This window comes from Macrobrachium rosenbergii, chromosome 8 (genome assembly GCF_040412425.1).
Source record: "Macrobrachium rosenbergii isolate ZJJX-2024 chromosome 8, ASM4041242v1, whole genome shotgun sequence".
In the NCBI taxonomy this organism is placed as follows: Eukaryota; Metazoa; Arthropoda; class Malacostraca; order Decapoda; family Palaemonidae; genus Macrobrachium; species Macrobrachium rosenbergii.
Genome location: NC_089748.1, coordinates 49,873,598 through 49,888,597, shown reverse-complemented (window position 1 = coordinate 49,888,597; position 15,000 = coordinate 49,873,598). Strand labels below are relative to the sequence as shown.

The 15,000-nt window shown below is 33.3% G+C and overlaps 1 long non-coding RNA gene across 1 annotated transcript in view; it reads right to left on the bottom strand.

Moving 5' to 3' along the window:
- The window catches only part of LOC136840845 (uncharacterized), a 432,006-nt gene that overhangs the window by 252,297 nt on the left and 164,709 nt on the right, over positions 1–15,000 (bottom strand). Inside the window, exon 2 of the long non-coding RNA XR_010853751.1 lies at positions 8,929–8,992. This is a non-coding gene — a long non-coding RNA (uncharacterized lncRNA). The remainder of the gene's footprint in view (positions 1–8,928; positions 8,993–15,000) is intronic.

Genomic DNA, 15,000 nt, shown 5'->3' with positions numbered 1-15,000 from the left:
TGATGATTGGGGGGTGGATGATCAACACACCAATTTACAGCCCTCTAGCCTCAGTAGTTGTTAAGATCTGATTGCGGACAGAAAAAGTGCGGACCGGAAAAAGTGCGGACGAACAAAGCAGGCGCAATAGTTTTCTTTAGCAGAAAACTAAAAAACCGATAAATCGTTGCCTGCAACATAGTAAAAATTATCATTTATCATATCATACAGTTGACTGATCTATGATGCACGTTTTTACAGAAAAACTACATAAACTAGTTTTCTCTTGTATCGACTTTCTTAGATTCTTGGATCTGCTTCCTGAAGTATATTGAACTAAAAAAGAAAGAACGAAAAAAGCAAATGAACTGGCGATTCGATCGCGAAAGTAGGTCTATGGACAAAGAACGGGTCTTAAGTGAAGTCATGAAAAAATTGCTTAAATCCCTAGAAGACTTATGATTCATCAATACAATACACGTGGATATAGGACTGCAAAACGCAAATTACAATGCTATTAATATGCGAATTTTTACACTTATTTTTCATAAACTAAGCCAACATAACTAACATTCATTTATTTTGTCATTAAAATCTTTATGCACAAATGAATATGCAGAAATTTAGAGATAGACAATTTATTATTTATAAGAGTTTATATGATATCTTTATGTCATGGTCATATTACAGAGATTTTACTGAGTGCCAATTGTGAATGTCAGGTTATTTTCAAGGACTTTGTTCTGTACCTACCCAGATCTGATAAGTGCTTTTAAACCTTTGTAATATTTACTAATATTTTTACACAACCTAAAATGAAAGTCGTTTAGGAAAATATGTAAAAGCAAAATGTACCATAGTTCTGATTTTGCTTTTAACGCCATATTTGCGTGGAAAAAAAATTAGACGCTAGCAAAACGGACGTTGAAATCCGAGCATTACATTAGTTGCTGTTCTCTCTCTCTCTCTCTCTCTCTCTCTCTCTCTCTCTCTCTCTCTCTCTCTCTCTCTCTCTCCCCTTTTCCCGAAGGACACGTGTGCACACGAACGTAGAGGATATTTCATTAGAGCTCTGAATGTGATTCACCTGTCCGCAAAGAAATCACTGGAGCTTCACTTGATGAGATATTGTGCGAATTCAAAGATTTCCTCAGGTGATATTATATCCTCTTATAGAATCAAGGGTTTAATAATCATATATCTGGATACTACAAAAGGATTGGATGACGCAGCTGGTATAATACATATCACTGGCATATATATTAGGTATTATTGGTCATATTTCCTGTACGCTGGAAGGGCATCATGTTATGGCAGGAAATATCAAGTAGTCTATTCATGTATGTCCGCATTCATTTCGTTGAATGAAATATGCAGGAAAGGAGCATAATTTTTCTAAATGCATATTAATCAGTTGAGATATATTACTGGTATACCATTTTTAATATCATCATATGTACGGTACATGTTCCCATAATAATATGGCAATCAGTATATATTTAGGGATAGTAATCAGTATGTATATGTATGTATATATATATATATATATATATATATATATATATATATATATATATATATATATATATACATATATATTATATATATACATATATATATAGTACATATATATTATATATATATATATATATATATATATATATATATATATATATATATATATATATATATATATATATATCTCTATACATTCAATGAAAATGAATATATATTGATTTTGTCAAAATTCAGTAAATTTCGGAACGGTATACGAATAGAATCCACTATTAAGAGAATACAAATCAGATAGCAACCTAGTCTACACGATCCTGGTTTCGTATTCCCCATCAGACCTGTTTGAGAGCCCAGGCATATTACTTTCCTTAAGGACGGAATAAAAATAAAGATAGGCGCGATTACAGTAAAATTTTAAACCAATGGGTTCAATAATAAGACAGAAAAACAATAAAAAGAAAGCGCGAGAATCTGGCAGCTGGCCGACACTATTATGAAAAAAAAAAAAACTTTAAAATATTCCTGCTATTAAGTTACAGGCATTTGGATGCAATTTAGTGACCTGACGAAAAGTAAAAACAAAAGTGGGAATGGTCTTGCGCATCTGGAGGAACTGGAGTTTTCCTCCTACCGATAAAAAGCATTAGACTGATCATTGCGGCCTGACGATCTGTCCAGACAGATGGTGTTTATTGGCCCTGCAGATGGTGGAGACGATTTGTATTTTACGCGAAGAGATTTCTGGCTTTCTTTTGAAAGAAATGTAAAATGAACAGGTCTTTAATGGATCCGTGCAAGCCGACACGGTCATATATCGTATAGATGTTTGTATTTAATCATTACCTTAGATTCTGTGAGTTACCTCAAACGTTCGTATCGGATTTGATTGTGGTAACTTTAATGGATTTAAACATAGATTCCATTAGAGAGAAATAGTTCACTTCCAGCGATTAGTAAATTCAGGTGCTCGTCGCGCCAACTGGTGGCGAAGTGCTGGAACTACTGTGCTGCCTTCCTGCTAGCAAAAATAATAATAGTACATCCAAAAACAGTAGCATATTGCTATAGCTTTATAACTGTTAAGCGAAGGGTTCGTTATCCGAAGCCTACCAGCAATATTACTCATAAAAGTATAAATATATGTATAAGCAATGTTTCATTTAACAGAATATGTTTGAAAGATATGAAATGTTGGGATATGACTCAAGTTCAGTGTGATCACTATCGGTATTAGAAATTCATGCCATACATGAATAATTACTTAATTTTCAACATACATTATTCCTTGACATGAGATACATTCCCAAGTTCAGTATTACTTGCATTCGCCGTATCTTTGTTCCGAATTGCAGTCTGCGAAATTTATATCTCTTTTTCTTTTTCATTTTTTTGCTACGCATTAATAATCGTAATCGAAAAAGTTTCGGATTAAGCCCAAAAATTATGCTCATGAAATTTCCTTCAGATATAATGAGAAATGGGGTATATATGAACTTATCACTTTCCTTCTTGCGTTAATGCCTTCACAGTCGTTCTATTACCGTAATTGAGTGTAATGAAATCACCTCGGCTGGAATTAGCGATCCCTAGTGTCATAAGAATCGGTATTTAAATAACACAAGTCACTGGGTAATGGATGTAATCTGCATAATCTGCATAAATATATGCTTATCAAAAGGAAATTGAATAAATGAACGTACTTTCACTGGATACTTAAAGTTAAGATTTAGATCCATTATTAAAAGCGGATTAAACAAAGTGACAGATGACAGAGAATAGAAGTACAGGTTAATAAGCATAAGTCATTTAACTCGTATAAAGTAGCTTTAATGACATCTCTCTCACTTCCTCCTCCTGTTAAATCGTGGCATGAGTTTTAAAGGGCAATCTGACTTTGACATACAGGGTGTGCGGGTTCGAATCTTACCATGGCCGTAAAAGTTCCCTCATTTGGGTCTACGGTTTTCTTAGAGACAAGTGTTTCCAAGAAAATGTGAAGAATTCGAGAAGTGGAGAAGGTCATTGTGGCTATTACAAATATACATGTATATCAGAAGAAAATGTGACCAGTAGAAACTATATATATATATATATATATATATATATATATATATATATATATATATATATATATATATATATATATATATATATATATATATATATATATATATATTATATGACTCATAAATTTCATCAGGATCAGAACCCAGGTCTTTCAATTGACAGGCAAGGGCGCTGCCCACTGGGCCATACAAGATGTGAGCCAGAGATTTATTTCTCTCCACACGTGATTGTGTGTTGATTATTTCTAATATATATATATATATATATATATATATATATATATATATATATATATATATATATATATATACATATATATATAGATAGACAGAAAGATAGATAGATAGATAGATAGATAGATAGATAGATAGACAGGTAGATAGATAGATAGTAGATATATCTATATATACATACATATATATATATATATATATATACATATATATATATATATATATATATATATATATATATAGATATATATATATATATAGACAGATAGATAGGTACAAAGATGGAAGATACATATACATATAGATATACATACATATACTATACTATACAGATAATATAATATATATATATATATATATATATATATATATATATATATGTATATATAGAAATCATCAACACACAATCATGGAACAGAAACTATACCCAGGTCTCCCTCTTTAATATATATATATATATATATATATATATATATATATATATATATATATATATATATATATATATATATATATATATATATATAGTCAAAATACTGAATGTTTAATACAAAGAAAGAGCATCCTATCATTAAGGCACGGTACAAGGAATCATTATTTATGGCGAAAGATGAATAGTTGTCATTAACAATTTCCACGGAAAGAGACACTAAATCCATTATATCTCTAGTCAGGAAAGAAAAAAAGAAACCTGTGAGAAGCGTCATGGCCATCATTATTATTCTCTGGCGCTCAGAGAAAATATATTTATTTCTCGCTCTGATGATTACTTGCTGCTGATGGCACACACTTATCCTGATGAGTATTGCATTGCTACAGACACGCGTGTCATCATTCGCTTTCATTCGACTGAAAATCTGAATGTCTTCCGCTCTGAAAGTGACACTATCTCTTTTCTTCCTTATTTTTTTTTGTCAGGAGTCCTAGATTACAGTGATAAATACTTATACAGTGTCTCCACTCATTTACCAAATGTTTTATACTTTACGTATTATATATATATATATATATATATATATATATATATATATATATATATATATATATACATACATATACATACATACATATATATATATACATACATACATATATATACATATATATTATATATATATATATATATATATATATATATATATATATATATATATATATATATATATATATATATATATATATATTTACACACATACATACATTATATATAAATATATAGTATATATGAATATGTGTATTTGTATATATATATATATGCAATATATATAAATACATACATACATACATTGTGTTATAAGTATAAGAATATATGTAACTCAGTAAGAAAAATTCTTTGTTTCTATGTAACTTAAATTCTATGTTTCTGTCACCCTTTTTTTCAAGACTTTATTCTGAAGTATTAATTAAAGAGATCAATTTTGCTGTGGTTTCTTTGTACCTTAGTAAATTACAAAACTCCATAACGTAATCAGAGAGTCGCATCAAAATAACATTACTGGTTTGTTGCTTTCCAAAGCGAACCTTTCACATTCGTTCAATAACAATTTTTCTTACCCTGCGTATCAAATAGAGGTAACCAAATGCACCAATCATCGCCAAATATTTTGCTACAGATTTTAACGGAATTTATGAAAATCACGCGGCGATAACCATTCACTTCCCGGATGGGATATTTAAAACGAAAGCTATTTTTATTCGAGTAATCCTCATATCTGATGAATCTTTAGGCAATGAAATTAAACATCGCCTATTCAAATTTCAACGTAGATTTTACCCCTTTTTCGCGATCAGCGTAATGGATTTTCAATGAATGTGGAAATTTTCGGTTTCATTTTTGAACTGTATTTTTTTTTTTTTTATAGTGGAGTCTAGCGTGGTGATCTATTCAGGCTTCCGTTTTCCAAGCGAGGATGATGGATCTTCACAGTTGTTTTATGTGATGGTAGAAGGAATGAGTTACAAAATGCCTATAAAGAAGGAGAGGTACTCAAACTGAGCCCTAACTTATAAGAAAATGACTTGCAAGCTTTATTTAATGGAAACGTGTCGGAAAAAGAATCAAGTAAAGTTAACTAAATTAACCTTAATTTTATTTTATTATCATTGCTTTTAACGAGAATAAAGTGAAGGAAACACTTACCATATTTACTATTATGTATGTACATGGAATAAACATAAGTTTGGCAGCCTCTTCTTCCTATTTAAAATAACATCATCACACGCATTTGAACTGTGATATATTTAATCTTGCTGAATTCTGTCGTAAAAACTACTTTTAAGCACAATTTCAAACAATCGAGAACGCAATCTAAACTTTCCTGCGTATATTCTGGTATAACGTTTCCCCTCGTTTATCGCAGTTTATATAAGAGGAGCCGTGGAGCAGAAATGAAAAGAAAATAAGAATAACGAAAGGAAAGAGGAAATTGCGAAACTACTCCATTAGAAAAGTTTTGTAATTTGAAGCTGTGTTTTCAAAATAGTTTTTTTTTTTTTTTAAATTTGATCTCTCAAACTTATGTCGTAAATCGTTTCGATCTCTGTTCTTGGGACAGGAATATGGTTCCTCATATTCTTTAACTATTCAACGAAATGGAAGTCTTTTATGGAATGTGAATTACAGTAAGGGAAATTTTTAATATCAAAGGTACATGCTAAGACAGAAATTTAATGCTTAATACTATTTTTGCTCTCTCTCTCTCTCTCTCTCTCTCTCTCTCTCTCTCTCTCTCTCTCTCTCTCTCTCTCTCTCTCTCTGTTATACATATCTTCTCTGAGTATTTTGAACCTATAATCGTGCTTTCAGAAAATTAAGGTCAGAAGTGTACCTCAGCATTTTTCCATTCCTAGAACCTAATTATTCCAGCTATTTTGTGTAAATAGAGTCATCTGAACATTATGCTTTTGTTATCTTTTAATTTGATTAATTCGCATTTTATAAAATTATTTTATATCAAAGAGAAGAAACGATTAACCAAAAATTCATTCTTGTATTCCAACACATATATCCAAGCATTCTGAATCCGTTGCTCAACCTTTCACAGATTGCTCACTATGTTTGTAATTTTATTGAACTGTATTCTGTCTCTTAATTCATATTAGAACCTATAAGAATATGATGATTTTAGTCTCTAGTCATCCTTATATAAGCGCAATCAGACCTGATCGTATGTGCTGTTTTATGTCGTCCTTTCTCATTCTGAAGTCTACCATAGAGAAACAACAAATGGAAACCAAATTTTGTTTCATTCAGTAAAAGATCATTCAAGTAAAAGTAACACGATTCCAATAAAAACCTAAATCTTTCAATGAAAGAGATAGACCATAATAAATTAAAAGGAAATTTCTCTTTATCTTAACAAAATTAGAATTATTCATTTAAATCGTAACGGAAAAAACAGTATGACTTAAGTTTACTACTGCACCCTAATATACTAAAGCTTACTGTATATGAAAGCTGCAACAATACATTCATCCTCAGAGCCCAAATTATCCCAACACACCAGTATCATTGATTGAGTGTATCTCTCTCTCTCTCTCTCTCTCTCTCTCTCTCTCTCTCTCTCTCTCTCTCTCTCTCTCTCTCTCTCTTTGATCCATTTCAACCTCGACAGAATTAAAATAACCATTCACTCGCCGGAATACCTAAATTTGCTGTGTACAGAGCAGGTTTGCTGAGATACAGAATAGCCCAGAAAATATTCGTCTAATAAATTTCAATTCGAGAATGCGGGCGAGATCAGCGGACGAACATTAGGGTTTACACGATGAAGTAAAATTCACCATAATACATTTATGATTTCTTAATTATCATTAATCTTCATTGCGTTGTTAACGTTCTTTTTAAGGTAAAATTATTAATTTATTAACTCTCAATAATTTTCATTGCATAGCGTTTTCTGATGGGTAAAATGTTACGAAAATTTATGCATTTTAATTCTTAAATTCTCAATAATAATAATAATAATAATAATAATAATAATAATAATAATAATAATAATAATAATAATAATAATATGAGACAGACTAAAGAACTGGCCAGCAATGAAACATGGTAATGGCAACAGAGGGGAGAACTCAAGAAGGAAACAGAAGGAATGCTAACAGCGGAACAAGATCAGTCCCTAAGAACCAGCTATGTCCAAAGAACAACAGATGGAAATAACATCTCACCCATATGCAGGAATTGCAATATGAAAGACGAGTCCATAAACCACATAGCAAGCCAATGTCCGGCGCTTGCACAGAACCAGTACACAAAGAGACATGATTCCGTAGCAAAAGCCCTCCACTGGAGCCTATGCAAGAAACACCAGCTAGCTTGCAGTAATAAGTGGTACGAACACCAACCTGAGGGAGTGATAGAAAACGACAGGCAAAGATCCTCTGGGACTATGGTATCAGAACAGATGGGGTGATACGTGCCAATCAACCAGACTTGACGGTGATTGACAGAATCAAGCAGGAAGTATCACTCATTGATGTCGCAGTACCATGGGACACCAGAGTAGATGAGAAAGAAAGAGAAAAAATTGATAAGCACCAAGACCTGCAAATAGCAATAAGGAGATGGGATATGTCAGTGGAAATTGTGCCCATAATCATAGGAACACTAGGCACGATCCAAAGATCCGTGAAAAGGAACCTGGAAAAACTAGATGCCGAAGTAGCTCCAGGACTCATGGAATGGAAAACAGCGTGCTATTAGAAACAGCGCACATAGTGAGAAAAGTGATAGACTCCTAAAGAGGCAGGATGCAACCCGGAACCCCACACTATAAATACCACTCAGCTGAATAGGAGGAATGATATAGAAAAAAATAATAACAATAATATTAATAATTTAAACATCATTGTTAAAGGATTAGTATTACAAGTTATATTGTGTTAAAAGTTGATAAATAAGTAATCATAGCTTTATTTCAAAAAGCCTTAAAATATGATTGTGTGTGACAGGTACATGCGTTATGAGACCTAACTGAATATGAATTTAGTTTTTAAAGAAAAATAACCAACGTTTCGGCATTGCAATGAGCACCCCACTGGCTCAATAACTAAAGATAAGTCTACTGAGGTGGTGGCCATCTCTATTCAGAAACCATGGCTACTTGCAGAGCTCATGACTGCACCTTACCTTGCGCAGAGAGTCTTCAGTTTCCATTCGCCTCAGGGCAGTCATGGGAAATCGAAGCCTCCATCTGGAGAGGAAAAGGGAAAATTGTGAAAACTGTCTTATAGCATAATGAGAGGCATTTTTAAGTCGTGAAACAATAGGAGAATGAAGACTAATAAGTAAAATTGAAAAATCAGTACAAAGAGTGATTGCCACATTTACTTCAGTATCTCATAATAATTACTATAATTCTCTCTCTCTCTCTCGTTACCTACTTCACATTCGACTAGGCTGAAATGTTTTATACCAGTTACGACCGAGGTAGTGGCTACCAGCGTTTCCTTCTCGTCATTTGGCTTGTACCTAACAGTCGATACTTTGAAAGTCGATGGACGTATATCGGATTCATGCTTTTGTTTGCTCTTCAAGAACCTAATGAACACACCACGCGTTTCCCCCAAAACAGTCAGGCAGCCAAATATGCCCACGGACACCCTCACCACCATTGCGCCCCCCGCCCCCGCCCCCCGGGCACCCACCCTACTCCCGAGTACTTAAATAAAAGGTTTTTAGAACCGGCATACTGTCTGTTAACAATTTCAGATTTCAGGAAGGAAACTAGGTTGGTGTTGGGGTTAGCCTGGAAACCACTCTTATGTGTGAGTGTGCGTTTGTATTGTGTGTGTGTGTGTGTGTGTGTGGCAGCGTACATGTTCGTGTGCGCTTAATTTGGAATACGGAATAGTAAGTAAAATTCTCTTCAATACTCTATGCATACAACGAGATGAAAATGGAGAGAAATATTTTAATACCGCTGAAAAGGATTTCTCCTTAGAAAAAGATCTCGAGAAGGAGAGAGGAAATTAAGAAGTAACTCCATTGAGACGGCCAACACCTGACAAAGGCTTTACGATGCTAATAAGAGGGAGATTCTCAAAAGAACAAAAGAAGTCTCGCACACTGGATCTTCTGACGGATTGGGGTTTTTTCTTTCTTGTTTGTATTGTAAAATGTTTTTCAAAGCTGAAAGATACAAGCCATGGGATGATATGCAGAGAGAGAGAGAGAGAGAGAGAGAGAGAGAGAGAGAGAGAGAGAGAGAGACTCTTTACTCGATTGGTAGCTCTTAAAAACCAGGTTTGCAGTAACTCACTTAATAGTATTTCCTTGAGAATTTGTTCACTGACATTGAATTGTATACTGATGCTCATTAAGAGCGTCTTGTCATTAAAAAAAATATTAATAACCAATCACGCGCATGTATATAAATGATCCTTTACAATGAAGGATATGAAAGAAAAAGTAATGAAATAAAAAAAGAAAACCTGAAACTAAAGAAACAAGATAAAAAAAATGCGCCGAAAACTTCGGCGCAATCGAGTTTTCTGTACAGAGTATAATGCTGTATGAAACTCTTAGCCACGGCCCATGAAAATCTCAGCCGCGGCCCATTGTCTTTCAGCAACAGCCCGGTGGTGGCCTGTGTTGTTGGCACCTAAAGCGGTGCCAGACGCACGATCACGGCTAACTTTAACCTTAAATAGAATAAAAATTACTGAGGCTAGAGGGCTGCAGTTTGGTATGTTTGATGATTGGAGGACGGATGATCAACATACCAATTTGGAGCCCTCTAGCCTCAGTAGTTTTTAAGATCTGAGGGCGGACAGAAAAAGTGCGGGCAGAAAAAAGTGCGGACGGACAGACAAAGCCGGCACAACAGTTTTCTTTTACAGAAAGCTAAAAGTTGGAAGAGAGTATTTTCCTCGCGCTGCCAAATTTTTCTTCAGCGAATCCCTCAATTAATGCGACTTTCCATTTCAAGTTTTGTCTCACTTCTCTCTCCACCCGCGTCCAATTTGATTAAACTTGAGCCAGATGAGAAAGGGAAATTATTCCTCCCACTAAGAATTGCAGGTCATATGAAGAGTTGCTGTTTTAAAGTGTTATTTCCATTGTTATTTTAGAGTTGCTGTTTTCCAGTGTTATTTCAATTTTGATTTCTAAGGCTTGCTTGTCAGTAGCTCTTCGTGAAATGTTGATAGGTTTACAGATCGTAAAACTTGATAAAGGAACTAAATCTCTCCAGGCAGTTGTGTTAAGGATACATATAATCACTTATATCGTTTAAGTATATATATATATATATATATATATATATATATATATATATATATATATATATATATATATATATACATACAGTATATGGTGTGTGTATATATATGTATGTACATAAATAAATATATATATATATATATATATATATATATATATATATATATATATATATATATATATGCGTGTTTGTGTGTGCGTGTGTATGCGACACAAAAAGAAAATAATGTCATTTTGATAAAGCTCTATAATCACTAATATCAAGATATTTATGAAAAAATTCCATTGCACAAAATTCTTCTGAAATGTATTTCTAAAAGTTTTGTTATATTTCAATCGTTAGTCGACTTCCTAACCAATAAATATCACAAAACTGCCTACTTGCAAAAATACATGGACATACTTTTCAAGCCGAAATGTCTGCGGTTCAAAAAAGACCATTATTGCCTTGAAAAGAGAAAGAATAAAATGGCGAAAAAAATTATTCCCCCAAAAAATGTCGTGCCATTGTCATGCAAATTTGAGCTTCCACGAGGATTCCTCTGGCTGGAAATTCAACTAAAATATGCAAGTCAAAGGTCTTTAAGACGAATGGTCTCTTGAGAGCTGTTGTAAAAATCTACAATTATTATATTCGCATTTATTTCCATCAACTTCACGCTGTCATACTGGAAATACTCGTTCTAGGATGTTGTGAACGAACGTATAATTAAGAGAATATGACTGGTTTTATAAAATCATGACCTTTGATTAATATTAAAAAAAAACGCACACACACACACACACGCCCAGATGAATGTTTTGTGGGGAATTTGGTACTTTAATAAAAAATCGCAAATGAAATACACTAAATTATCAAATACCTCATGAAAAGCAAGGAAGATGATTTATAACAAAACGGGAACATTCAGAAGGACATTATACCAAAAACATTACTTTTTCCAATGAAAAAATAAATAGGTGTGCCCTAATGAACTTGCCTGTAATACGCGAACAACATGCTTTGTTAAAAAATGTTCTAACTTTGCTCCGATAACTCTATACTTACATGTTTAACGACAAACCTCATAGACATTATTACCATCGCTGAGATTTTGAGCTCAGGCAAGGAAACATCAAAACAAGGATGTCTAGTGTTTCGATAAAAATATCCTTCCAGACGAAGGACTGAATTGCATATCGTTTAATCCTATGATGCTGTGAAAACAAAGACGCACAAAGCATTTGACGCCTTTTGCGATTTGGTTTCTTTGCCTCCAATACAGAAAAGGGTCTATTGTTGTCAAAACAACAGATAATTCAATTCATGCCAGCTTTCGTACGAAAGAGTTATGACAGAGGGATAAAATAAACAGAAATAAAACCGTCCGAAATATGAATCATCCTGGTAAATGGTTAGACAAAACTGGACTGACAAAAAATAAGGGGAAAAAAAATTAGAGAGACGCGCCATCATAAAACACTTACGCAAAGCGTGCGTAAATGTTCATTTGAATAAAAGAACTCTTATTCCTGGCACTCCTCTAATATTTTTTGGTAATGCCGCGCAGTGAAATATGAATGCGCTGGAAATGACGCGAATCTATTTTCTCTCTGAGAGAGATATGCAAATTTCGCCTGGTGAAGTAAATCAAGTTATAGAAATCCTACAAGAAAATGGGTTACATACTTTCTTTCTTTTACACGGTGTACCGTTTTTCTTTTTTTTCCTTTGCGAGGGATTGCACCAGAAAGATATAGTATTCCTAATTCTCAGAAAGTCCTTAAAGGGTGAGGCTGATAGCCTCAAGACCCCTCACTTGAGCCCAGCGCAATCTAGTACCATATTTTGGGTAGGCTGGTGGGTGGTTGGCCGAAAGTGATTCACGGACAATTGCTATATCACTCAACAGCGGAATTTCACACACACCCACATATACATACATATATATAAATATATATATATATATATATATATATATATATATATATATATATATATATATATATATATATATATATGTACACACACACGACTGGCAAATTCCATTATGAATGCAACACTGGGCTGTTTTTCATTTTGTAACATTTTATCAAAGAAACTCGTTGCAAGAGTTGCTTTACTGAGGAATAAAGTAAAGGTTTTCTAGAAGAAATAATTTACTATGCGCCATAAAAGGTTGACTTTGGAACCTTGCTGTAACATCTAAAGAATGAATTAGAAAATAAGAAAGAAATGAGAAAAACTGGGTCAGAAATTTAGTACCTGATTGTAATCTAAATTTTTCCTTCATTTGCGTTACCTTGTCCAAAATCAAACTTTCAGTCGACTTTGATAAATGCCAAAATGGTAGCTGTATGCTGTTTGACATTTCAAAGCTATCTGATAAAAAGAACTGGCTATAACAGCTCATAATAATATGCATATTACAAAAACGTCTTGAACTCCTCGCCATCAAGAGGAAAAGTAAAATCGTATAAAACTTCCATCTGTGCATCTGTAACTGTCTTTGTTTTCAAAGACCTCCTTCTCATAAAGAGAATGTGATATATGATTACGAAATTATTATATCATGAAAATAAATATGAAGAAGAAAATAAATATGTCTTTGTGACTTTCATTACGCGTTCACTTTCAGCGTTATATAATTTCATATTTCTATAATGAGATAGTTAAATAGTTTGATTTTTGTTATTACGTTTGGGAAGTACTCTCAGTCATCCTAAAGATTTATCATTTATTGCAAAAAGAACTGATTTATCAAATCACTAAGCTATCTATGTTTAGTTACTGTATTATCAAGTATAAACAGTGAAATACTATTAAAACATTTAGATTCTCCACGTATTTGTATATGATATGACATTTATATCCGAGTTCATTGTTGATGAGAACTCACTAAGAGAAAAAGACAGAGAGAGAGAGAGAGAGAGAGAGAGAGAGAGAGAGAGAGAGAGAGAGAGAGAGAGAGAGAGAGATACAATATACAGATAGACAGCAAACGCGCAAGTGCATTTTAACAAAAGGAAGCTTGTTATCGAAAAAAAAATTGAGAACTGAGTTTCGATTCCCATCTAGGACAAAACAGAGCACGTTGCTGAAATATAAAACTCACGCGAGGAATCGACAAACCCTTACGCGACCGGAAAACGCACAGAAGGAAGGAAGGGAACATCCTATCGCATTGCCCAGGTGAGAAATAGAACTTTGATGAGACACAAGGGCTTTGGTTGATGAGCACACAGACACTTTCATCAAGAGTATGATTCTTAAATAATCTCCTCTTTAAGTGATTTCGATCAATAACAATAATAACCGACACTATACAGCAATTTTGGAGATAACGTATTTAATTTCACTGATGCTGTCATGGATAGTTTTTTATTTTCCAAGGTTATATTTTAAAGCTTGTTTATTTTTTTCAAACAAATAGCTTCGGCTGGAATGAAAAATGGAGCCCACACGAATACCTGACCTCTTTTTTAAATACTAGTAAAAAAAGCAATAACAGGGAACTCTCTAAAAGAAACTTTAGGATGGGGATATGTACTTCCTTTTAGACATAAGTACAAAGTGAAAAATGATTTACCGATGAAAAAGTAGAAGGGAAACAACAACACTCGAATTTTTTTGTTTTAATCAAAAGATTTATTCTTCAAATCAAAAGGTTATTGAAAAGTCTCTAGTGCCACTGTTCGGAAAGAATGCAGCTGGAAAAACTATTTCAGAACAGACGAAACATGTTTGAAATGTTGAATCCAGACGGATTAAATAAAACTGGTGGAACAGAACAAGCCTGAGATTACGAAGAAAAGATGAGCCCTGGAAATAACACATCATAAAATAATTCATAATTTATTCATTCTCAACTGAAACCAAGAAGATCTCTAAATACTACAAAATAGTAAGATCTCTGTTTCACCATGAGTAAATTTCTATGAATGATTCAAACTGATAATAACGGACAAACATGAACAGACAGATTCCCGAACGCGTCA